The following is a 12,394-nucleotide window of genomic DNA, read 5'->3' on the forward strand; positions in this document are numbered from 1 at the left end:
TCGTGGATCGGGATTTTCAAATTTTTTTTTTGCCAAGTCTGTGGGATGCCTACTTTGGACTGAAGACCACAGAACCTCGCATAGGAGACAGTGAGTATGTTTTTCTTTCTCACAGGAACAGTTTGGATAAGTGGACCGATGCTACAAGGAAACATAGGGGGGGGGGGGGGGGGGGGGGGTGTGTGTGTGTGTGTGTGTGTGTGTGTGTGTGTGTGTGTGTGTGTGTGTGTGTGTGTGTGTGTGTGTGTGTGTGTGTGTGTGTGTGTGTGTGTGTGTGTGTGTGTGTGTAATAAACTTATACTGTGTACGGTGTGTGTGTCCTGTGTTTATTTAAACATTTCTTTACAGGTGAGCTACAGGTACCAGCGGGCCCTTAATGCCCCGCATGCTAGTACTTGTGGTTCTCCAAGTACCAGCATGCGGGGGGAGGCTTGCTGGGACCTACAATTCTACTTGTAAAGACAATGTTACACATCTATTTTTACACAACACCTATACACTATCAACCCACCAGCCTGGGGTGCCCTGGGGGGGGGGGGTCCAGAGCTTCCTGGGGATCCCCCTAGCGGTCATCTCCCCGGGCTGACTAACGGGTCAAGGCTGATGCTGCGGCTGGGGGGCCCGGTGACAGGGTTCCCCTTGCTGTGGCAAAAGCCCCCAGCTAGGAAAAGTCTGGTGCTGGAAAATATAGGGGAACCCTACTCATTTTTTTCTCCTATATTTCCAGAACCGGATCAGAGCCCAGTGCTGGCCCTATGTCATTTGTCCCGCATAATTTGGCAACCAGGGCTGGTTCTGAAAGAAAAATCTGGTAATGTATGGGAGCAAATAACAATAGAAATTTGCTCCCAAACACTGGAAAATGAACCAGATTTTCCTTCCCACCAGACAGATTGGTAAGGTATATCTTTAGGTGTGTATGGGCCTTAAGAGAAGTCCACAATGCTGAAAGAAGATTTCCACTAACATTCCTTTTGGTATGCAGTGCACCCATATTCACATTTATTGTCTGTTGTACACATACAGCACACTATTAGACATCACATCTATCTTTATATATCAGTCACACACACACACCCTGGTAGTTACTTTGTACATAGAATTGACAATGCCATTACAAAATTACCTGAGCAGTATATGTAAATGAATCTGGAAGGGCAATATTTTCAGAAGGGAAGATCAGCAACATAACACCTATTCACAAGATCAAAATATACTAATGATAGGACTCTAGAAGAGAGCCTCAATAATTCATGCATAGGAGACACCTTCTCAACCAAGCTTCACCCACAACAGGATGTACATGGAGGAATCCAATGAATCATTTACTGGCAGACACCTTTCACCAGCTTTAAGCAAAGAGGAGAAAATATAATCCGGCAACTCGCTCGTCAAAACAAAACGGTTGATGGCTTACAAATTATAAACTCACATCCATATACTCAAATGGCTGCACAGAAAAATCTGCTTGATCGCTACAGTTTAAAAAAACAGGCTAGTTAGGTATACTGAATGGATAATATCAGTGACATGCAGGCAAGTAGGCGCTGCCATCCTTGCCTGCCTGTCACTGGATAATATACCCACACCGAAAGGTGCACCCCATGACATACTTGCCAACTCATCCCTGATTGCACCATAGCTCATTATGAAGCAGTTATATAAAAATAAAACCACAGAGTATGAGGTCTATTTACTAAGCAATGTTAGGAGACAGAGTGAAAAGTGATAAGAAAGTGATAAGGTGCCTGCCAATCAGCTCCCAACTCATCTCACAGGCTGTTTTAAAAATGACAGTTGGGAGCCGATTGGCTGCCACCTTATCACTTTTCACTCTGTCTCCTAACACTGCGTAGTAAATAGACCCCTATATACACACACATTCAAATGGGATCATTAATATAATTTACTTTCATTGCTTATAAGCATACATGCCTACTCTCCCGGGAATCGCGGGAGGCTCCCGATTTTTCGGGTAAACCCCTGCGATCCCGGAAGAGTAGGCATATCTCCCGCATCCCGCCCACTTCCTAGTGAAGTGGGCAGGATGGGGAGATTTTGCCTGAAATTATCGGGTCAGTCGGGAAGGGGCGTGGCTAAATTAGGCAAATCGCGTCATTTAGCCCCGCCCCCTCCACACGGACCGGCGAATCACGGGGGTTTTCTGTAAAGGGGCAGGGCCTAATGCCATCTATCGTCTGGCCCCGCCCCCCGAAGAGGAGAGCAGCAAGTCCCCTCCTGCTGCTCCCGGAAAGCTGCCCAGCAATGTAGGTAAGTATGCTTATAAGGCACAATTATTAGGCCAGATGTACTAAGCTCTGAAAAGGGATAAACTGGAGAGTGATAAACCACCAGCTAATCAGCTCCCAACTGTTATTTTTCAAACAAAGCCTAGAACATGACAGTCGGGAGCCGAGTAGCTGGTCGTTTATCACTTTTCAGAGCTCAGTATATATCCCCCAATGATCCCTATTGCTACATGCATTATCTGAAAAGTATCAGTGTGCTTTCATCAACAAGTAAATCTTAAGCTTGCCATCCACTAAACAATTTTCTGTCAGATATCTGTCCAATCTGGCTGGTTGAAATGAAACCCTGGTAATGTATGGAAGCAAATGCATACATGCCTACCCTCCCGGTTTTCGCGGGAGGCTCCCGATTTTTCGGGTAACCCCCCGCACCCCCGGAAGGGTAGGCATTTCTCCCGCATTCTGCCCACTTCCTAGTGAAGTGGGCAGAATTAGGAGAATACCCGCAGCAATCGCGGGTCTCCGTGAAGGGGGCGGGGCTTAAGCTGTGATTCTGCATGAATCACAGCATTTGGCCCCGCCCCTATGTAAATTGTGGCCAATCGCGGCAATTTTACCACGAGGGGGCGGGGCTTAACGACGCGAATCGTCAAGCCCCGCCCCCGTCGACCCCCTGCTGCTTCTCTTACCCGGGCTTCTCCCGGGAAGAGAATATTAAAGGTAGGCAACCCTGAGCAAATGACAATCGTCCATTTGCTCACAAACACTGGGAAATAGCCAAAAATGGTTGTTCAGACAAATTGGTTAAAACACACAAATGTAACCAATTGGAACAATTTGTTTTGTCCTTTTTTCAGTGTTTAAAACCATATGATCGACTGTCATTTGCTCCCATACATTACCAGGTTTTCATTCCAACCAGCCAGATTGGTCAGATAATTGTATAGTGGATGGCCAGCTTTACCAACTGCTTTGGGGCTCATTTACATTTGGCTGTAAATCAGTTTTATGATACACCTCTCAGATGTAGCAGTACACGTCCACTTCACCACCGCGCTCATAGGTGTTGATTTCACAATCTCCCTGAAATGCATTATCAAAAGTATCCAAGTATACCCCATGATAATTGCAATAAATAGCCAATCCAGAATGTTGTACTGATCACTGGTAAAGGCAGACTATATGCAGCAATTACGTGGGTCCTTTGGAATATCCCCTGCTCCGAGAGCCGCTCAACACTCCATTATCTGTATGGCCAAATAGGAAGCTATATTTGGGCAAAGTTGTAATGAAATCTAGTATAAATTTTTATTTTAACAGAATAGGCCATTTTACAGAGGTGTGAAATTTTGGAGTTATACTCACCATAGTTAAGGTTTTGGTCACTGTACTGTATTTGTACACATTGCTAAATTTAGCAGAGCAAAAAATACTCCCTGCACTGGCTCTGCCATCTGGACATGTCACATGATGTCACAATGAGGGGATGCTACCGCTGGAACCAGGGAGAAGCTTAGCACTTTTAGGGGTCTATTTACTAAGCAGTGTTAGGAGAAGTGAACAGTGTAGAGTGAAAAGTGATAAGGTGCCAGCCAATCAGCTCCTAACTGCCATCTCACAGGCTGTGTTTGAAAAATTACAGTTGGGAGCTGATTGGCTGGCACCTTATCACTTTTCACTCTGTCTCCTAACACTGCTTAGTAAATAGACCCCTTAGCATTCTAAGGACGCTCCAGACGATGGCTTTCAATGCTGCAAGGTGCTATTCCAGACTCTGCATGCCAAGTACAGATGTCACAGAGCTACAATGATGCCACTCTCTAGGCCCTGTACGGCAGCACCACTCGTCAACTCTTAAGGTGCATACACGGGTCAATTTTCAGGACGACATAAACAATAACGTTTATCGTTCCATGGTTTCTATTGTCCTGTTAACAGGCTCCTTGAAAAACCAAATGATGGACGACGCGCGGGTACGGATGGTTGATATCGACCATCACCCGTGCATGCAGGACAAGCTGGTCGATATCGACCAGGTTAGCCTGTTTCCTATAGGGACCCGCGATCGTTGAGTGTGGGTGTTTAGGGCATGTGCTGGATGTTCGATATCGAACACCCAGCACATGCAGGACGATCAGATAACGATCGTTATCTGATAGTCTTTAAAGTCTGACCGTGTGAACCCTCCATAAGTTACGGCCTTGAAATACAGTTTGTATAACAACAATGTCAGTTAATTTTGCTTAGTTGCGTGGCGGGAGTTCAACGACAGTGAAAACTTTACTCAGTCTAGACATTTAAAGCCAAATTCACAAAACACTTATGAAAATTCTAGTCATCTATTCAAGACAAAAGGTGACAAATGACCAGATAGTAGTGTGTGTAACGTTTACTACAGAAACATTCTTTATCCCTCTATCCAAATAAACGCAAAATATGGATTAAAAATTATATATACACACACACACACACACACACACACACACACATTATTCCTATAGTTTAGGCATTCTTTAAAATTGATAATTAATAATGTCAACCATAGGGGCACAGAAGTCAAAATGCACTCCAATTAAAAAAAAAAAAAAGTGGTATGCTGAAATTACTACAAGGGGAACAAGGCTTGTCCCCCTTGACAAATCCACTATAGTTTTAAACATAATGAACCTACAGTGGTCCACTTCTGCCACACCTTTCATTTTATCATTACTAAAAAGAGGTTATATACATATTCATATTTTACATACTGTATCCATTAATGCTATACACTAAGAAAAACTTCTAGTTACATATCTTGTTTTCAGCAATCAAAAGTTAAGCTGTTCATTCAAGACAAACAGCCCAAAATTGAAACAATTTGCACAAAAGCATAGACACGTCCAAAAATATACCCGATACTTCACACAATTATATCAATACCATATATGCTTGTTTATTAAATAGTCTTCGTGCAATCAGAAGAGAGGGCAACATAGGAGTGGGATTTATACACATTTCTCCAGTCATCTATACCATGGCACTAATATAAGAAAAAAAAAAAAGTAATAATATATTATATATATTTATTACTTTTTACACTCAAGTGTTCAAGTTCTATTGAGCAGAGCATTATTCTAAATGAACAACTCTTTAAACCCTACTAAACAAAACATTCAAATTAAGGTCCCTATTAAAAAAAAGGTGATCTTTTTGACAAAAAAAAAAACTCATCCCAGACCAGGCGGGAAAAAAAAAAATGCAAAATCCCTATTTTTGTCTAAAAATTTGGGGATTTCTTTCAGAACCCTTTGGACACAACCCCCCCTCCCCCTCCCCCCTAATGATAAATGGCCCAAAACATTTTTTGTAAGTTGCGCACTTTGGCAAAAAACTACCACCCAATTTTGGGTGAACTTTTTTTTAAAAAAAAGTTGAAAATGATACATAGCAATATTTTTTCCAGGAAATTACTGTTCCACATAAATTGGGAGTACATTAAAATGGGTGCAATTATATTTTCGTGTTGTAAAAGTGCAATTTTAAAAACCGTGTGCGATGTTTAAAACACTTCACACAACCATACAGCCCCCCGAAAAATCAGATCCAATACATTAAAACCATTTTCAAAGTTTTGGGGGGTTTTTAACCAAAATTGTGCTGTCGTTTTCGTTAATAGCTGAAAAGACGTCCGTTTTCGCCACTAACTGAATACAGCCCATAGTCTGAATATAAAGACATCTTTCAAAATTAACAAATTTATGTCAAAGTTGCCAATCCTAGACAAGTTAGTTTGCATTGTGCAGATTTGTACTATAGCCCAGTTGACATCTTTTTTAAGATTACGGGGTCTATGTATTACTGTACTGCCGCGATTATTAACAATCCAACTCGCCGAGAATATTTTTGTTATTACTTAAAATATCCCGGCTATGTACTATGGGGAACTCGCAGTAACCGCTGTCCCTGCGAGTTACTACAGTATATCCCCAGCATTTTGGAGAAGTCTTTCACAGACGTGAAAGACTTACCTGGGGGAAGCCGACACTGCGCATGCGCACAGCGTCAGCTTACTGGACTGGTTGGAGGAGAGATCAAAAGATCCTGCCCCTGGAGTGCCCATAGGCAAACAGTAGTTTACACAATCTGAAGACGGTGTAAACTACTGGGGCTAAACTCCGAAAAACTTTGCTTTTTGGAGTTTAGTCCATAGGGGTCAGATGATCTTAGTCCCCATTGATAATAATCTGAAGTCCTAATTAGCACTTTGCCAGAGATTTCTGTGAAATCTCCTGCAATGTGCCATTAGTACATAGGATCGATATATAAAATTATGCAGAAACTACCGTATCTGCATATTTTATGCAAAAAATGGCTTGATACATAGGTCCCTACCTTTTTTTAGTTACTACAGATTTTTCTACGTAGTCCTTTGTCAGATATATCATGTTTTATTACATTACCTTTATAGTGCATACAGACGGTCAGATATGTCAGATGAACGATTTGCAAACGATTGAACGAATGGAAATCGTCCAAAACTGACTGCAAACACATATGTCAGATATAGTTATCTGACAATCGGGAACGCGCATCGTTCATCGTTGCCCACGCGTCAAATTTTTCTTTCAGATATGAACGATTTTTAAAATCGTTATCGTTCAGATCTGAAGAAAAATCTGGCCGTGTGTATGCACCATTAGATTTCCTTAAATACTCAATGACCAATAAGCTATGGCTTTATATACTGTAGCTCACTACTTATTATGTAGCATATATACACAGCGCAACATAAAGAGATTGATTTCATGTTAGGAGCCGTGTTAGCAACTGACGTGGCTAATGTACAGTGGTGAGATAGTTGCAACATGGGGCTTTACTGTCTCCCAACAGAAGTGCTGCCAAATACTTAAAATGTGCAATTCTTTAACTAGAATAAAAAAAAAACAATATAAACACCACACACCACAATACTATGCAACTAAAGACTTTGCAATGACCTAATAAAATTGCCTAATTTTTAATTCCACTCATTCCTGCTCATGTCAACAACAAACAGAAGTTCTGGTTTTTGCTAGTTTGGAAGAACTGTAACACAGTGACCAGAATAATGCAGTACACTATAGAGTAGAAACCATTGTTACAGTACATCTATAAAAGTACTACCTAAGCAATACCGGCTGGAGCAGTCAAAATTAATCAGACATAATAGAAATCATTCTTGTATCACACAGTAAAAGAGCATTTTATAAACTGAAAATGCTTACTCCATGTGCAATTACATATTTAGCCAGCCCATTAAATAATCAAGAGGCCATTACATTAGCATAATTTTGCAGCAGAGCTGCGTGCGATTACAGAGCTGCGATGACAGTAGCGATCTGTAATGAATTAAGGCCCTGTGAACACGGTTGTAATTGAGATCAGTGTTGAATCAGGCCCTATGCTCGGGATCAGCACTATCCAATGAGCTGCAATAGAAAAATCACAAGATACTGTACCAGCATCAGTACTTAACTAAACAAATCGTGGTTGAGTTATACATCAGACTGCCCTCAAACAGATACAAACAGGAAGGTCAGTATCTAAGGGAAAATAGAATTATCTGGTTTCCAATAGCCAGCCTCCTGCACTAGGGATGGCCATCAACAATCGATAGTTAACAACCATCGATGGTCAGCCACCAACTTAATGGTTTTGCCATTGATGGTGAAGATCCAATGGTCCTCCACCATCGATGGAAGACTGGAAGCAATAGGCCTGATTCAGCAGCGTATGCAACTTCAACTACGTTCACAGATTGGCCGATTGTTCAGCACGTGCACTGCATGTCACATACATGTCTAACATTTTAAATAAAAACAATATTTACAAAAAAAATAAAAAAAGTTAATTTGATATAAGGAAGGGGTCAAGACAAAGTATTTCATTACATGGCAGAGAAACTAATTAACATGTATTAAGGACTTTCAGCATGTGTAGACTGTTTTACAGCAAAGAGGGTGATCAAGTTTCAGAAACAAATGTGAGGCCAGGAAATCATGTATGGGATTATAAAGTCACCTGTTCATGAATAAGTTTAATTGAAGATAAGAGTTACTGTCCCGCCTTATCTGCCCTTTTGCCAACTTGTTACACAATATACACTACAGGGATCCAAATCACAGCTAGGTACAGCATTCCTAATGTTCATGGAAAGAGGGTGTGCTCCAACTAGAATACAGTTCTGTGAAATATAGTGAGGCCATAAAAATAAGATACAAAATTGTATTATTCTAAACAGCAATTGGAATAAACACATTACAGAGCATGAGGATGGTACAACTGAATGTTCAATTACTTCATAATAATTGTACATTCAATGGTACAGTACATATTAACACCATAAACAGGCATGTAAGCAAACAGGTTACTATTTACATACAGTATGTCATGACTTCTTACCTGATTACAAGCTGTTGCTGGATCTCAAGTGTATTTATGGCACACACAGTTGGGATAAACAGGCTGCTTTAAAAAACAAACCTCTAACTATCTGGCTCATGAGTTAAGATATTTTTTTCTCCTTGTAACAAATATATAAAATAAAACCTCTGTGTACCTAATTTGTATCCTAAATAACTCTATCACTAAAAGAAGAAGTAATCTGGCATAAGCTATACTAGGAAACAAATGCTATTTTCCACTGTGCCCTTTAAACTAAACTAATAGAATTAGTTACCTTTTAACTTACCGAAACAACTGTATATCCAGATGGTCAGGTAAAACAGCAGGAACTCAGAGTAAGAAAGGGCTTGAAACTACTCCACGCCGGTAACATGAATCTTCCCCTACAAGTCAGTGTACTTTCTGAGCTATTCCTAAACCAACAACAAAGGTTAAAACTCACCTGTCTGTCCCTCCCTCATTACCCTGCTCTCTGACTCTACCTGCTCACAGAGGGGACGGGCAGAGACGATGCTCAACCAATGAAATATTTCCAGTGTCCCGACCTGCTGCATGTGCAGGTACATCAGGAATGCTGCAGGAACTAACTCCTGTGACGCTGTTAATTACGTGTTTGTTTAATAGGCAGCTAAATGTCCTGGAAGTAACAATTATATAAGATATATTTCAAAAAATGTACTAACGAATTATGCAACCACACGTCACGCACAGTAAAGGTTTTTGACACGTTCTGGTAACAGCTAAGAAAAAAAGCTAATATGAATTTAACAATCTACATAAGGAATGTGCACATTTCAATAGCTGACGATGCTCCTCCCTTTTGAAAATGAAGAGTTCAACTTTTAAGTAAGTTTAAATAAAACTCCACCAAGGCATAATGCACTCCCTCTAGTCTATACCTACACAACGCAAACTGCCCGAACCCTGGTGGTTCTATGGGCCTGAGGGCCTGATTCAGACCCATTCGCGAGCGCTATGCGCTCGCAAGTGGGTCGATGTTGGCACAGTGCGCATGCGCACGATGGAGCCGGATCCGTCGTGCGCATGCGCGAGACCCGGATAGCGACGGGCAAACCATCGCTCCGGGTCTAATACCAAAGGGGACATGCTGTCGATGTTGAATGACAGCACGCCCCCTTTGGTGGGCGGGCCGGGGAAGTGGCTGCCAAAACGGAGGCGTTCCCATGTGAACGCCTCAGCTTGGGGGCGGCCCCACTGACATCACGAGTGATGTCAGTGGGAGAGATTTTGGGTCTGTGAGAGCCGAAATCTCTCTGGGGCTTGCGGCAACGAGACCCTACCACAAGGGTCTCGTCGCAAGCCCGATGGTCGCGATGGTCTTGACCGCGATGGTCTTGACCATCTTCCTGGCCGCTCGCTATAGCTGTGGGAGGTAACCCAGAGCTATGCGAGCTGCCAGGAGGCCGCTCTAAAAACAAGAAGGCCGGCCCTGATTAAGAGCGAGCGCTCTGTCAGAGTGTCCGGCTCTGAATCAGGGCCTGAATCAGCACGGCTCACAACTGCGATCGCAAGCACGCAATGCAGCTGCGAAAATATGCTAACTTCTGCCACCGCTCAGCCAGCATAGAGACGCCCATTACTGCTTTCCGTAATACCACCCAGTCCTGGGCAGGGCCGTAACTAGGGTAGTGCGACCAGTGCCTTGGCACAGGGCACCGCAGGGCAGGGGGCCCTGTTTGGGCCTCTCAATTTTCATGTTTATTATCATTCTCACTTGTAGCTTCCTCTTCTTTTATCCCCAGCATCTCCTGGCTGCCCCTATCTCTTCCCTGGCCCTTCCCCATGAGGCCATGGCCCTTTTTCAGGTGCACTATCTTATGCCCCTATTTACAAAATGGGGGGGCAATACTCTCTCTGGCACAGGGCACCAGAAAGTCTAGTTACGGTTCTGCTCCTGCCTATACATATGTAACTATGTAACATTGGAGAACATTTGCCCTTCATGCATATTTGTAGCAGCTCTGATCTATCTCAGAAATTGCAAGTTTTGTTGCACGCAGTGATCACACAGGCTGCATAGGCAATTGCAGTGGCTAATTTATGCACGCCTGTACAACGGCGTTCAAACGGACAGGCACGCCTACGTTTCTGCAACTACTCCCCTGTCACCACCCCCAAACGCTCACCACCTGTCACTCACTCTGCGATGGATTCCTGTCTGCGTGCGTAATCGCACTGAGATTGCCACGCATGCGCAGTGCAGTGCATATGCATGCGCAGTAAGCAACAATCAGCCAATCTGTGGGCCTGATTCATTACGGATCACAACTGCAACAGCGTACGCAGTTGGACGATTGTTGCGTACTGCACATGCGTACAGTATGCATCACAGTGTGTATGCATGAAGGCTACACTGTGATTACGCAGAGCATGGTAAGCCATAGCAGAGTGAGTGACAGGTAGTCAGCGTTTGGGGGTGGTGACAGGGGAGTAGATGGAGAAACGCAGGCGTGCCTGTCTGTTCCAATGCCGTTACATGGGCATGCATAAATTAGCCACTGCGACGACATACACAGCTTGAGTACTTACTGCGTGCAAAGAGGATAGCAAGTAAGGTCAGGGCTGCTGTAATTGTGCATGAGAGACCGATGGTACCCAGCGTTTCTGATGTGTACCCAGGACTGCAAGATATTACGGATGTGAGATAGCGCTAGTGAGAGAAAGTGGGCATCTCAATGTTGGCAGTGCGACGGCATTGCGATAGCATTCATTAGCATATTTTCGCAGCAGAGCTGCGTGCGATTACAGAGCTGCGATTACAGTAGCGATCCGTAATGAATTAAGGCCCTGTGAACACGGTTGTAATTGAGATCAGTGTTGAATCAGGCCCTATGCTTGGGATCAGCACTATACAATGAGCTGCAATAGAAAAATCACAAGATACTGTACCAGCATCAGTACTTAACTAAACAAATCGTGGTTGAGTTATACATCAGACTGCCCACAAACAGATACAAACAGGAAGGTCAGTATCTGGTTTCCAATAGCCAGCCTCCTGCACTAGGGATGGCCATCGACAATCGGTAGTTAACAACCATCGATGGTCAGCCACCAATTTTTGATGGTTTTGCCATTGATGGTGTAGATCCAATGGTCCTCCACCATCGATGGAAGACTGTAAGCAATAGGCCTGATTCAGCAGCGTACGCAACTGCAACTACGTTCGCAGATTGGCCGATTGTTCAGCACGTGCACTGCAATCGCACTGCTATTACACACACATAGGAATCCATCACAGAGTGAGTGACAGGCCATGAGCGTGCATACGCAGCTTGAGTACTCACTGCTTGCGACGAGACCAGTGGCGGATCCAGGGGGGGGGGGGGGGGGGGGCGATAAGGGCGATCACCCCCCAAGGCACCCACAGCGCCAGCCTCGCCAACCTGCTGATCCTGCAGGCAGCGGTGCAGCTCTGGACAGGGCAGAGGCTGGAGTGATGGGAGCTGTGGAGCATTTCCCACCCACCCGCCGGCGCCACTGACTGATCCTATTTTACTACTGCCTGTGCCTGCCTCTATGTTTGTCAGCCTGCCGCTGCAGCTGTTCAAAGGCAGAGAGGACTAAGGGGGCACACACAGGCATCAGCCGTGGTCCGCGCACACAGTGACTCAGTATTCCGAGCCTTAGTTAGCATGGCTTTTTCTGGAGTGGAGGAAGGCGGAGGCTGTGCTGTGGCAGTGAGTGAACAAAATGACTACAGT

The 12,394-nt window shown here is 43.8% G+C and overlaps 1 protein-coding gene across 3 annotated transcripts in view; it reads right to left on the bottom strand.

The window, feature by feature from the left end:
* The window catches only part of CUNH1orf116 (chromosome unknown C1orf116 homolog), an 84,745-nt gene extending 72,749 nt beyond the window's left edge, over positions 1 to 11,996 (bottom strand). Inside the window, exon 1 of one of the 3 annotated variants that reach the window (XM_088464169.1) lies at positions 11,978 to 11,996. The gene's annotated coding sequence lies outside the window, so the exon portion shown is untranslated. Of the gene's footprint in view, positions 1 to 8,669; positions 8,732 to 8,958; positions 9,186 to 11,977 lie in introns of those variants that run through there. The other 2 variants (XM_088464167.1, XM_088464168.1) reach the window with 2 other exon arrangements.
* Between the last annotated feature and the right edge of the window lie 398 nt (positions 11,997 to 12,394).

The sequence above is a fragment of the Taudactylus pleione genome, unplaced genomic scaffold (genome assembly GCF_031769625.1).
Source record: "Taudactylus pleione unplaced genomic scaffold, aTauple2 ptg001605l, whole genome shotgun sequence".
Classification (NCBI taxonomy): Eukaryota; Metazoa; Chordata; class Amphibia; order Anura; family Myobatrachidae; genus Taudactylus; species Taudactylus pleione.